We start from the raw sequence: 15,608 nt of genomic DNA on the forward strand, positions 1-15,608 counted from the left end.
GGAGTATAATTGCTTTACAACGTTGTGTTAGTTTCTGCTGTACAACAAAGTGAATCAGCTATATGTATACATATATCCCCACATCCCCTCCCTCTTGAGCCTCCCTCCCACCCTCCCTATCCCATCCCTCTAAGTCGTCACAAAGCATCGTGTTCAATGAGTATTTTTGAGCACCTACGAAGTGTCAGGCAGGAGTAGACCTCTGCTCATGGACAGGTAAAGTCATATATATTTTGGTGCCAGTATCTGAGATGGGGTGCTGTGCAGTAGCTGTCCCAGTGTGAAAATTCATGCTTTCTATCCCATCACATAAATCTATCTATCTTTATAACTGTCAGATCTTGGACTTTACACATTTGAGTTTTTCTAACTAGATGTTAAGGTAAATAAGGAGCCCCATTATTCCAAATCTCTTAGCTGAGACAGTGAAGTTCAAATTGCTTATGAAAGTTGTAACATGAAACATTTCAAAGGAAGTGATGGGAATGGATGGTATGAAAGAAATTAGCTCTTTGTGGGAAAGAATTGAGTCCCAGGAGTCTGTTGTACCTGCCTCCATTCCTCTGCAGACTTTAGTTTGTACTCTGCTGAGAGCGTCCAGGAACAAGGCAGTTCGAGCGTTTGCAATGCCTCCTGATGGTGTTCCTGCTGCAGCTGTCAGATGTATGGAGACATAATTGATGAAATTCTATTTATACCCAGGGATAAACTTAGAAAACCAAACCATGCTTCCTAAACTAGCAGGTTTAGTGGATCCCCTTGCCGCTGCAGTCTCGACCATCCAAGTGAAAACAATACACATTTTCTGTTTGCCTTAAAGCCACTAATTGGTTCACACCTTTAAATATGTTAATAGTGTAACAGGAGGGCAGCTTCTGATGTCAGAAAGTGTGAGTTCAAATTTTGGCTCACGTATTAAGGAATATAATCTTTAATCTCGAGCAAGTTTATCAACTACTTCATTATTAAAATGAGAATAATAAACAGTGCCCAGTTTATGGTGTTGGTAGTGAGGATTAAATAAACCACATTGTATCAAGCTCTTAAAACAGTGACTACATACACAGTAAGCACTCAAAATTAGTTGTTATTTTTATTCTCATTATTATTATTTTACCTCTAATTCAGACAGAGGAATGGGTGGTGCAACAGAAAGTGCTCTGGACCAGGAGCCAAAACACCTGGGTTATAATCTCAGGTGTGCTACTAGCAAACTATGTGACTATATGACCTCGGACAAGTCATTGAACTTCTCCAAGCCTCAGTTTCTTTGTGTGCAAAATGGGTGTATGTGGGGGGGAATGTTACAATGTTTTAAATGCTAAGGTATCTTTTAGAACCAAAAGTGATCATCATCACCATGTGTTGATGGGCCCTTAGATAATACAGCTTAAAGAATGAAGACAAATATTATTGAGGAAATTATATTCTTAAAGACTCCTCAGGAAGCATGAAGGCCTTTAGGAAATACTTATGTCAGAATATACAAATTATAGAATAAGTAACACTGTAATGCCTCACCTATGGGCAGCATTTCCAAAGTAATGTTTTCACTGAAGTAACAAACTGTTTGAAGTCAGTGTGGAAACAAGATCAATAGAGTTGTGTTTCTCAGGGGAGTCAGGTACACCCTCATTGTCATTCTCATCACTACTAGAAAATTTAAATACAAGAATAAGAGTGGGGCCTCCCTGGTGGCGCAGTGGTTGAGAGTCCGCCTGCCGATGCAGGGGATACGGGTTCGTGCCCCGGTCTGGGAGGATCCCATATGCCGCGGAGTGGCTGGGCCCGTGAGCCATGGCCGCTGGGCCTGCGCATCCGGAGCCTGTGCTCCGCAACGGGAGAGGCCACAATAGTGAGAGGCCCACATACCGCAAAAAGGAAAAAAAAAAAAAAGAATAAGAGTGGAGGGCCTCCCTGGTGGCGCAGTGGTTGAGAGTCCGCCTGCCGATGCAGGGGATACGGGTTCGTGCCCTGGTCTGGGAGGATCCCATATGCCGCGGAGCGGCTGGGCCCGTGAGCCATGGCCGCTGGACCTGCGCATCCGGAGCCTGTGCTCCGCAACGGGAGAGGCCACAATAGTGAGAGGCCCACATACCGCAAAAAGGAAAAAAAAAAAAAAAAGAATAAGAGTGGAAATTCTTAAATTCTGTGCAGAGAATTTCATCATGTCACAGGATCTTACTTTAAGTTGGTTAATCCTAGAAAGTAGGCTCATGATATAGACCCTGAAAACAGAATTATAAATGTTGGGGTATTTCTCCGATATGCTGCAGTGCCTGTGGTATGAGGATTCCTATTCGTCTAAGTAGAAATCAGGCTTTACGTAATGTACCCCAGGTCTCTTTCCAGAAACGGAACTGTTTCTTTTTCTATGGTGTTGGTAGACAGAACCTTATACCACAGAACAGATCAAGAAAGGGAGAAACAAATGTGTGAGAATAAGAAAACATTAGCCAAGGAAGAAGAAGGAAAAGGAGAAAGAAAACATTGCTGTCAGTTGCTATAATTGTTGATAAACTTGGGGTCAAATCCCGGTTTGCTGGCTGTGTGACCTTGGGTAATTTATTTACTCTCTTTGAGCTTTATGGTTCCAAAGAGTAGGTTGAGGGTAATAATATCTTTGTTGGATTTTAAAGTCAAGGAAATATGGAAAGTATCTAGCATAGAGACTGGAAAGTAGTAGATGTTCAATAGCTCGTAGTGATTATTTTCTGAATGTTGAGGGGGGTTGCACATCCCAAACTGTGTTGATCCTGGAGCATGGTCACATGCTTCTTAATTCTTCAAAACATAAGAGGAAACAATGTTCCTAATATGCACACACTTTACTTGTATTCATTGCAAATAATGGAAATGATTGACTGAGTTAGCAGTGCGGCTATTCCAGCTGCTATTTCTTTCTAAATGAGATTATTTAGTAAATATTCTTCAGAGAAGAATTCACTCATGATTTCAGGACAGTATAGCAAAGGAGCTGCAGCTATAGCATTGTTGACAATGTTATATATTGGGAAGAGCCCGTAACTTTGACTCAGATATTTTGTTTGAATGCCAGCTAAACCACGTATTGGCTTCTGTTTCAGGGGTAAAACATTTAACCTCTGAGAATAAGATTATGTAACTTGAGATGGGAATGGAAACAAGAATAGCGCCTATCTCAGAGGGCTTCTTTGAGGATGGAATACAGATGTATGTGGATATATTTCTTGAGGGAGTGAAGCACTGTAAACACTGATGTTGATTCTCAGCTATGTCTGATCTAGGACCACAAGGAAAGGAACTCCTCCTCTCCTTAGATTCTGTTGTTTCCTGGTATACAAGATGAGGTGAAGGACACCTCTTTCTTCTTTATGAACTGTTTTTTCTCCTAACATGTGACACCAAATGTTCATGGGTTTTTTTTTTTTTTGCCACACCAGCTAATTCTCCAACTCTCCAGATACTGAATGGGTGTCCTACAAGTCAAGTCAATTCTGACACTAACTACCCGGAGTTAGTGTAGACCCCACAGGTTAAGGGCTTAGTCTCACAAGACTTCTCTCCCTTAAGATGCCAATCTCAAGTCCTGGGCCTCCTGTACTTCTGAGCTGGCTGTAAATCAGAGTTCCCATGACCCCCTCCTCAGGTTCAGTAATTTGCTGTAGTAACTCAGAACTTAGGGAGAGACTTTACCTACTATTATCATAAAGTATATAATAAAGGGTACAAATGAACAGCCACATGAAGAGGTACATAGGGTGAGGTCAAGAAGGATCCCAAGCACAGAAGCTTCTGTTCCTGTGGAGTTGAAGTAGGCCACCCTCCTAGCATGTGAATGCATTCATCAACCCAGAAGCTCCTCATACTCTGTCGTTTAGAATTTTTTAAGGACGGTTTCATCACATAGGCATGATTGAATATTAACTCAATTTCCAGTCCCTCTCCTCTCTCTAAACACTGGGGCTGGGGCTTCTAATTATTTTGTCTTTCTGGGTACCAACCCCCAGCCTGAAGCTATCTAGGCACCCACCAAGTGTTGCCTCTTTGGAACAAAAGATGCTTCTATCACCTATATCACTTAGAAAATTCCATGGTTTTTAGAATTCTTGTGCTAGGAACCAGAGCAAAGACCAACACTGTATTTCCTATTATATCACAGTATATCATTTTCCATGATCAATAGAAGTATAGAGCCTTTAGTAATTTTACCTTTTTTCCCTACCAACTTGTTCTGTGGAAGCAGCTTCAAATTTGCTAATTGAATTAAGCCAAACTTGTTAATTTTTTCAGCTTTATTGAGATGAAAATCAAAACCACAGTGAGCTATCACCTCACACCTGTTAGAATAGCTACTGTCAAAAAGACAAGAGATAAATATTTGGTGATGATGTGGAGAGAAGGAAACCCTTGTTTCCTTGTGCCCTGTTGGTGGGAATGTAAATTGGTGCAGCCACTATGGAAAACAGTATGAAGTCTCCAAACTTCCTTGCCTCTCCATGGCATGTGGGATCTTCCCGGACCGGGGCACAAACCCATGTCCCCTGCATTGGCAGGCGGACTCTCAACCACTGCGCCACCAGGGAAGCCCCAAACTTCTTAATTTTGAACCAAATTAAAACCATTAGAACTCTGTCTTTGCCTCCAAAAGCACAATCGTTTTTCTGAATAGAGCATGAAGAAATGTATATTTTGCCTCTTAATTTTTGACATAGCTATTTACCTGAGAAGGAAGTTATTTGTTCTGCCTCAGCCCACCCATGTTTTCACTGTTAATTCAAGAAAGCTGGAAGAAATAAAGATATATAGTAGCCACCTCCTTACCTCTACCAGGTTCCAGGGTTCTCACTTCTATCAGGTTCCAAGTTCCTTCAGGAAATTCAGGCCCTGGAAAGAAGAGGGAGCCCCACTTTTGACCACTTCTTTATTTCCTCTCTCCTTCTTGCCACTTTCAGACTCATCTCTCTCAGACCAGAGCTTCCATGTGGGCGGGAGATGATAACCTATGAGTTAACTGAACAATGAAACCCTGAATCATAGAGGGGAAAAGGTACTCATGGAGAAGGTAAATAATTGTGGAACTGAAGAACAGAGCAAGTTGGGGGAGGAGTGGAATACTTCGTATTCTGTTTTCAAATAGCGGAAATATATGTGTCTGCTTATTGAGATAAAAATATTACTAATTAGAGAGAAGTAATGAAACTCCAAGTTAACAAAGACAAAAATAGAGTGAATAAAATATCCATTAAGTCAGCAAAAAGGAAGAAGATAAAGAAGAAACCACATAGGAGAATAAATAATAATCATATTAAATGGAAAAATTAATAGCAAGTCTGTTAGTCATTACACTAAATATGAATGGACTGAATGTTCCATTAAATGACAGAGATTGTCAAATAATATTTTTTTTAATTAATTTATTTATTTATTTTTATTTTTTGCTTTATAACAAATTTAATCAGTTATACATATACATATGTTTCCATATCCCCTCCCTTTTGCGTCTCCCTCCCACCCTCCCTATCCCACCCCTCCAGGCGGTCACAAAGCACCGAGCTGATCTCCCTGTGCTATGCGGTTGCTTCCCACTAGCTATCTACCTTACGTTTGGTAGTGTATATATGTCCATGCCGCTCTTTCACTTTGTCACAGCTTACCCTTCCCCCTCCCCATATCCTCAAGTCCATTCTCTAGTAAGTCTGTGTCTTTATTCCTGTCTTACCCCTATGTTCTTCATGACATTTTTTTTTCTTAAATTCCATATATATGTGTTAGCATACAGTATTTGTCTTTCTCTTTCTGACTTACTTCACTCTGTATGACAGACTCTAGGTCTATCCACCTCATTACAAATAGCTCAATTTCATTTCTTTTTATGGCTGAGTAGTATTCCATTGTATATATGTGCCACATCTTCTTTACCCATTCATCCGATGATGGACACTTAGGTTGTTTCCATCTCTGGGCTATTGTAAATAGGGCTGCTATGAACATTTTGGTACATGTCTCTTTTTGAATTATGGTTTTCTCAGGGTATATGCCCAGTAGTGGGATTGCTGGGTCATATGGTAGTTCTATTTGTAGTTTTTTAAGGAACCTCCATACTGTTCTCCATAGTGGCTGTACCAATTCACATTCCCACCAGCAGTGCAAGAGTGTTCCCTTTTCTCCACACCCTCTCCAGCATTTATTGTTTCTAGATTTTTTGTTGATGGCCGTTCTGACTGTTGTGAGATGATATCTCATTGTAGTTTTGATTTGCATTTCTCTAATGAGTAAAGATGTTGAGCATCCTTTCATGTGTTTGTTGGCAGTCTGTATATCTTCTGTGGAGAAATGTCTATTTAGGTCTTCTGCCCATTTTTGGATTGGGTTGTTTGTTTTTTTGTTATTGAGCTGCATGAGCTGCTTATAAATTTTGGAGATTAATCCTTTGTCAGTTGCTTCATTTGCAAATATTTTCTCCCATTCTGAGGGTTGTCTTTTGGTCTTGTTTATGGTTTCCTTTGCTGTGCAAAAGCTTTGAAGTTTCATTAGGTCCCATGTGTTTATTTTTGTCTTTATTTCCATTTCTCTAGTGTCAAATAATATTTTAAAAGAAAGCTCAATATATGCTACATGTGGGAAACAATTAGAACAAAGAAATAAAGAATGGTTGATGGTAGAGAATGGGCACCTGTGGTAGTAGTGATAATCTAGCTGAATTTTAATTTCTTAAGAGTTATTTCTGTTCATATACCATAGATTTAAAGGAATACAACCATACTATCTGGTTTGTAGATTTTTCTAAACTATATGTTTCATATGTTGCATTAATTTATTTATTATTTTATTCAACAAATAAATAGTGACTTCTGCCATTCAGTGACAAAACTGCATATTGTGGCTAATCAAGGACTTTATTTTGTCAGTATAGAAGATACTTGTGATTGGTCAGGTTCTCAAATCACTGCAACTTTTCCTCCTTGTCTGCTACTCTGGCTGATAGGTGGAGCTGCAATCTATTTGTTTCAGTTGATGTGAATTTTTATGTGGCATTCCCATTACCTATTCTTTTTTTTGCACTAGCCATCCTCGAAAATTTTATGTTAAACGTAAGTTAAGAGTCTGAAATGCATTTTGAATGAGAAGGGGCATTATTAATTCAGTAATTAAAATTCTAGATTATTTGCTAGCTGCTTTCTTTATATCATTTTTAACTTTAGGACTATAAGTTCCTTTGGGTATTATTTAGCCATTGTTCTTTGCTGAATTGCCATATGGGTGTGCCAGCAGTAAAGTTTCCAAAAGGATCTTATTGTGCTTCAACTTCATCTGGGGTCTAGTTGGAAATGCAGATGCTTAGGCCCCAAAACTTCTGAATCACAATCTGCATTTTAATTGGATCCTCAGCTGATTTGTTCACACATTAAATTTGAGAGACACTTTTCTAGGAGAATTTTTTTTGGCTGATACATTAATTCTTCAACTAAAATTATCATTTGTTACACAATAAAACATAATGTGCAGAAATGTCTTTATTCAATATTCCCACTTTATTTTATCTGTAGGAGTCTTGAGATTTAATAGCGTGTTCAGTCACAAGAATTGTCTTATCCTAAATTTTCTGGTACAATTATCTCCTTATTTACATTACTAAAGTTATTTTAATTTTTTCTCGGTTTCAGTGGCTTAGATATGTGCATAGTTAATGCTTATAAACATCTTCAGAACCTTTTTGGAAGTTGGCATAAATAACAAATTGGAAATTCAAAAATGTGTCTTTTCTGATAAGAGAATTTAAAAGTATGTTGGGAAGTGACAATACTTCAGCTTTCAATTCAGTTGAACTACTTTGGGCACAAAGACAGAAAGGAATTTTTGTTCCAGCAAATGCACAGCAGGAACAGCTGAAACCTAGAGAGAGATAATGCACTAAGTATAGCAGTTAGGTGATAAAGACTTTGATTCCTAAAGTGGCAAGCTCTAAGCCTCAAAGCTGTGGGAGCAGCTTAAGGCAGCAACTAGAAATGGCATGGATCTCCTGGAGTTATGAAGATGCCTTTGGGTACCATCAGAGAGGAGGCCGAGTGAGGTATATCCTAAAGGGACAGATAATTATGATTGGTGACAGTTGATTGTAAATCATTCAAAGTACCATAGTGTACTAGGATACTAAATCCAAAGATCTTTTTGAAATTACTTCCTGTTTCCCTATAATGTTGTGCATTCCTGGATGCGCCTGTTTTTTTTCCATTTTACTTTGCAGACCTCACTCACATGGTCCAGACTTGCCTCCTTGACCTGATCTTTTGAAGACTGCATATTTTTCCTTAACTACTTAAATGTCTTGCTTCAATTTTCACTTCCAGAGAAGTGACTGAAAAATACATTTCAAGTCCAGACATCCAGATCCCAAAACAAGAATATCCTGGCTACACCTAAAATTCAAACAAAAAACAAACAAACATAATGCTTAGCCCTACATACAAGACTTTTAACTTGTGTTCTGTAGGGTAATCTGGTTCTTTTAGGGTTGCCTCAGGAGCCCCCAGAGAGGACAAGGGGATCAAGCTGCTGAGATTTTTGGAGGAGCTCTCTCATCAATTTTATATATTGGTGTTTTATGTAGGTTTCATTTGATAAAAATAATAGTAATAATAACCATAAAAATAATAAGCTGCTTTAAAATTTACATTACTGATGTTACAGAAATAAAAACGACTATAAAAGAATACAATGAACAATTTTATGTTAACAAGTGAGTTAACATAGGTAAAAAGACAAAAATCCTAGAAACACACAAACTAATGAAAATGACTCAAGAAGAAATAGAAGATTGAATTTGTAAATTTAAAACTCGCCACAGAGAAAAGCCAGGCCCAGATGATCTCACTGGTGAATTCTACCAAATGTTTAAAAGGAGAATTAACACCAATTCTTTACCAACTCAGAAAAAAACAGAAATGGAGAGAATACTGTCCAACCCTTTCTATGAGGTCAATATTATCCTGACACCAAAACCAGACAAAGGCATAACAAGAAAACTATGGACTGATACCTATTATGAATATAGATACAAAAATTCTCCACAAAATACTAGCCGCTGAATCCAAAAACATATAAAAATGATCACACATCATGACCGAGTGAGATTTGTCTCAGATTTGCAAGATTCGTTTAACATCTAAAAAATCAGCTAATGTAGTACACCTTATCAAAACAATGAACCACACAAAGTACACATGATTATCTCAATAAACACTGAAAATACATTTGACTAAGTCCAACATCCCTTCAGGATAAACACTTAACAAAGTAGGAATACAAAGGAAAGCCCTCAACCTGATAAAGGGTATCTACGAAATAACACATGTAACATTAAGCTTAATGGTGAAAAACTAACTGTTTTCTCCCTAAGATCAGGAACAAAACAAGGATGTCCACTTCTATTCAACACTGTATGAGAAATTCTGGCAAGGACAATTCGGCAAGAAAAAAAAGATATCCAATTGTAAAGGAAGAATTATCACTGTTTAGAGCTGACATGATCTTTATATAGAAAATCATAAGCAAAGCTATTATATCTAATAAGTGAGTTAAGCAAGGTTGCAGGACACGAGGCCAATACACACCAAAAATTGCATTTCTATGCACTCACAATGAAAAATCTGAGATGAAATTAGGAAAACAATCCATTCATAATAAGATCAAAAATAACAAAACACTCAGAAACAAATTTAACAAAAGTGCAAAATTTGTACTATGAAAACTACAAAACATAGTTGAAATAAATGAAGGAAGACCTAAATAATTAGGAAGATAGCCCACGGTCATGTATCAGAAGACTTAATATTGTTAAGATGGCAATACTCTCCAAATTGATCTACTGCTTCAAAATAATCTCTATCAAAATTCCAGATGTCTTTTTGAAGAAACTTCTTTTTGCAGAAGTTAACAAGGTAATCTTAAAATTCATATGAAATTTCAAGGGGACCCAGAATAGCCAAAACAATATTGGAAAAGGAAAGCGTATTTGAAGGACTCATTCTTTCCTATTTCAAGATGTACTAGAAAACTAAAGTAGTCAAGACAATAAACAAATGAAGATAAACAAATAGATTAATGGGAGTACATTTTTGTGACCTTGGGTTAGGCAAGAGTTCCTAGATATGACACACACAAATCCATTTCTACTATTTTCTCAAGGCCCAAGTCTTCATTTCTTATCTCTATCATCCTGTTGGCACATACGCTGTATAGTCTAGAGTTGGGAAATGTCTTACGTTTATACGCCAGACTCCTTAACTCAGTGGTTCTCATCCTTGAACATTGGAATCATTGAGAAACTTCAAAAAAATACTCCTTACGTCTCACACTCAGAGCATCTGGTTTCATCGGTATGGGGTACACACTGGGCCTCAAAATATTCTAAAAGTTCTCCAGGTGATTTTAATATGCAGGCAAGTTTGAGAAACTTATCCTAAGTGAATAGAAAATTCCTTATGACTAAGGCTTGCCTTATGATTCATCACATCCCCAGCACTTAGTACAATACCTGAAATGAAAAAGATGCTTAGTTAATCATTGCTGAGCAAGAATTCTTTTATTACAATTCTTTATCCTATGTTATTCCTACATTTATTTCTCAAATAAAAATGATCAGATTTAAAGTTTTGAAAAAAAATTATGTTGACATAAAATTAGATCAGATATTTTGGCCTTGTATTACTTTCCTGAATCCATTAATAGGAAGAACTGAACAGCCACAGTTCTGTCCGCACTGGAGGTACCGCTGGACATTGGTTACATGATCCAGATTGGAGACATCATCATTGCTACTGGACATGACTGGCTTAGAGGTCATGCCTGACTCTGTAACCGCCCCCCCACCATGCTATGCAATATAGAAATAGGAACACACAGAAATAACACTTGTCTTTGAAGAGCTTGCAGTCTAGTAAAAGAGATAGAACTCAATGAGCCGGCTATCTGGTGCCATTCCATTTCAGAAATGATATACTTAACACTAGAAATGTTTTTAAATATCAGGAATGAAAACAGATGCCCACTATCATTACAGTTGCTTTGCCAATAAATGGAGGTTGTGACCAGCATATTGAACAAGAAAACAGAAATTAGAAGAATAAAGTTTAGAAAGGAGTAACTAAAACTGTCATTATTTACAAATGATGTGACAAAATACGTAGAAAACCAAGACAGTCTCCAAGTAAATTATTAGAAATAATAGACCTGTTTATTAATATGCAAAAAGGAAATTGCCTTACTATGCCCTAGCCACAAATAATCAGAAAATATAACTGTACAAAGGACATTATTTACTATAGTATCAGAGATTGTCAATAGCCTTGAAATAAATATAAAAAATAGTTTCACTTGAACAAGTAAATCATTAAAACTGTAAGAGGCATTAATGATCTAAATAAACAGAGATTAGATTTATATTCAAAGTTAGGGAGACAGAATTTTAAAGATATCAATTCTCCCTTAATTGTGCTTTAGATTCAGTGAAATTCTAATTAAAATCTCTAATAGGAATTTTTATGGAACTTTATAAGCAAATTCTAAAATTTCAATGGAGGAATAAAGAGCCAGGGAAACTGAAAATTTTTGTTCTACCAAATATTAAGACTTACAAATTTATATTAATTAAAGCCCTGTACCTCTATGCAAGGATAAACAAATTGGCCCAAAGAATAAAATAGAGACCTCAGAAACAGACCTGTATATAGATAAATAGATAGATGATAGATAGATAGATAGATAGATGGAAAACTATTTTCTTCCATAAAGCATACAGCATCAATTACAAAATGAGGGCTTAAACAAGGTACTCAGTGGAGTAAGTGCACAGTAGCCCTGATGTGAAACAGTAGATTAGATAACTTGAAATTAAATGGATTTGATTAAATAGTAGGTAGTATCAGGCAACTGAAAATGGTGAGGTTTAAACAAGCATAAAGAAAATCAGCTACAGGGGCTGAGATTTACACATTGACTTTGTATTGAACTCTGAATTGTCCTTTCAGAGAGCAGCTATTCCCATTGAGTCTGAAGTCTTTTGGGGGGCTGTTCCAGAGTGTTCTGTTTTCTTAGGTGACCCCACTCTGCAATTCTCTTTTACTTTTATCAGGTTAAATTAAACTGAAGACAGGGAGCCATCTTCAAGCTCATAACATCTATTGTTATTTTAATAAAAAGGAACACTACTGCTTTAAGATTTGCTCATGTATCCATGGAAGCTCAGAGAATACGGTGGATTTAGCTAGATTTGGACAGGGAACAGCTCATTTCCTCTTCACTTAAACACCAGTCCTCTGGAAACTTTGTCTTCCCAGAGAAGGCAGAATGGATCTAACTCAAAGTCAGAGCCTCCACCATTAACCCTCAGTGACATTTACATTAAAAAATATTTACCCTACAACTGTCATTGCCTTAGCACCCCTACTCTTCCACTAGGAGGCTCTCTTATTTGTAACTCTTGACAAAAAAACTTGTTTTCAAGATTCAAATCCATGTTTGGGTAGGTTGAGGATTTTCCATCATCAGTCTAGCCCATGAAACTAATTACTGTCTAATACATCAACATATATAAAATATCCCTTTCCAAGGCCATGTACTCTCCTAATATCAAGTAAGTAGCTAACTACTATTGCTGATGGTCTGAATGGTGTCTATGCCTATGAAATACTTTAGATTAAGATATGTATGTACTCAGATGTAGACAACTAGAGAAAAGGGAATATTTTAAATGTCACTTAGTCTTAAATTTCCCATAATCAGGAACAAAGGTGGAAACTACAAATGTCACACCACATTGTACTATAATTGGTTGTAATAAGTGATTACTATGCACTTACTAAGAGTTTAGTTGAATATTAATATAAAAATTGCCTTTAAATGAACAACATAATTCAAAATTCATAAACCAGTCATCACAGATACAAATCAATCATAGCTAAATGCTTTAAGATCCTCGTGTCTGTGTGTGTATGTCTGAATTTTTTGTATACATAAAAATGAAGAATGAAGTAATATGGGCCTTAAGTACAGCTATCATTTTGATTTGCTTCTCTGCATTTTCTAATTTTTCAATAATTACTTTGTGCTACCTTGTAGTCAGAGATCAAATCAATTATAATTTTCAAATATCTGCAACATTTTTAATAGTATATTTGGCATTTTCTTCCATATTACCTCTTTATGTCTCTACTTGCTTTCTTTATATGTTGAAAAGGCTCTATATTGAGGTGTCTGGATATAGCTGGAGACTTTGTATTACTGCTCTCCTGTAATGTGCTCTATTTCAAACAGATCAAGATCATACCTGCCTTCAAGTCCCAAGATCAAACCATTTCTATCAAACTAGTCAACATGAATAGAGTTTCTTACAAGCCCAGTGATTTAAACTAGGAGTACATTGCACTCCATTACATTCTGAATACTAATATACTTTGGCTTTTCTTATTCTCTCTTGGCCCAAAAACAGAGGTTTTGACTAGGATGAAAAGAGGTAGATTTTGATAATTTCTTTCTGATTTATTCAGTGCTCTATAGAGAGAATGATCATAGTTCTCAATGGCTACATAAATGAAGTTATCATCCTCATTGACTCAAACATACAGGCTCAAGACAGAATAACTTTAGAGTTAGGGAGAATCTGGGCTTTTTACAAAATTTCTTTTTTCTCACTTTAATTCTGTATATGAATAAGAAGCCAAACTGAATGTATTAATTTAATAAGAATTATTTAAGAATTTAGTGAAACTATTTTCTTTCTCAAATATTTTTTTGGATAGTAATGATTTTGTTATGATCTATCTTGCATGTAGATTCACTTTATTACAGTACATTCACCACTTGGTCACTCTTTTTATTTAACAAGCTAAAAATAAGAGACGAGGCAATGATTGTGATTGCATTGAATTCCAGCTCCCTGGGTAGAGACTAAGCAGTTTGAATTGACATTTGTGTCACTGTCAAAAGCCAACTGCTTGCCACATCCATTGGTGTTAAACACAACATCTGGTTCAGTATAATTAGGGTTTCAAGTAAGTTGATGAGAAAATGAGCCGTATGCACTTACCCAAATGGAGAAGCATGAAGAATTTTCTTTTGATTGACTTAGATATATGAGATGGGTTTGAAAAGATAGTGATTCAGGTCTTGAAGTCACACTTGACATCAAACATGACCATTGGGTTTAGGAAGGGGAATAGATCCCATTTTCTTTCATTACCAAACACATGGTTGATGATGACATTTCTTGTATGAAGTGCAATGGGAGGAGATCTCCTGTGGTTGTTCTCTAATTGAGAGTCTGTCCCAGAAATAAAGAGGAATTGAGCCTGATGGTTTCATGATGGTGAGTGCAAAAGCATCGACATTGTCATGGGCAGGGCTGTAGATGTAACTGGATCACTGGATTTTGCTCTGTGAAAGAGTGGAAGTCATTTCTGGAGTTGGGAGATTTCAGCCAGCTGGGTGGAATGGAGTTAGGTGACCTGGCCCTTGCTTCTGCTTCTTGTCAGGATCTGAATACTATCTCTACACACTACACTGGAATAATCTGTTGCTGGGAAGGTTGCTTGTCCCTCAGAGTAGCCGTATTATTGGGCCTTGGGCTAATGGCTTCAGAAGCTTTTAAAAGAAGAGCGCTGGAAGAGTGAGGAAGTTTAACATTTAAATAATTCCAATTTTAAGAACAGTATCACTAGAGACAATGATTTTAGCTTAGGGAAACCTTGGCTGGTCTTGTTTTACAAATTCAGCTCCTAATTTTGGCTTCACTTAGCCATCACAGACATCAACCTACTTGTCCCCATGAAGAAGAAGTAGCAGAGAATCTGTCACACAGGTCCTCTTAAAAGACAAGACAAACCCCATGACTCTAAAAGAAGTAGTTCCGTTTTCTTTTAGAAAGAATGGCTATTTTATCTCTTCTTTTATAGGCTTACAAAGATGTGGAGCCTATTTAACTTGTAGTTTTATTCAGGGCTTTACCTGTTTTAAAAACAATAATATGTACTTGAGTTAAACAGACCTAATCTCAAGTTCTAGTTGTGCCCCTTTCGAGTTATGTGGATTTGGGAAATTAACTTCTTCAGTTTTAATGTGTCTGTATCTGTAAACCAAGGATAATAGTATTTCTTCTACCCAGCTAATGGTTGTCGTGAAGACTGAATGAGAAAAGAATACACAAAAGGACTTCTTATATGTTAGCATTCCATGTAAATGTTACTACTCTTTAAAATCAAATTATGGGTGTGAAATATCAAGTAAATAATATTAGATATTCTTTAATTTGACTAGCAAAAAAATGAGCAAAATAAGTATAGTGGGACTTACCATCCATGTTTTTCAAGTGAGGAGATAGAGCTTCATTTAAATTAAATGAATTAAGGAAAGGTCACACAACTGGTACCATGGAAAGAATAAAACTCACATTTTAGTATAATTTAAATTGGCATTTGATGAAGCCTTACAGGAGAATCTATACTGAAAATTAAGTATCATGAAACATAAGGCAATTTATCTACGTGACTTCATAGCCAAATATAAAATTCTATCCAATTAATGTTGTTTGCATATCAGTATTAGTTTCAGAACAAGTCCCTAGTTGTGTTTTG

The sequence above is a fragment of the Mesoplodon densirostris genome, chromosome 9, assembly GCF_025265405.1.
Source record: "Mesoplodon densirostris isolate mMesDen1 chromosome 9, mMesDen1 primary haplotype, whole genome shotgun sequence".
Classification (NCBI taxonomy): domain Eukaryota; kingdom Metazoa; phylum Chordata; class Mammalia; order Artiodactyla; family Ziphiidae; genus Mesoplodon; species Mesoplodon densirostris.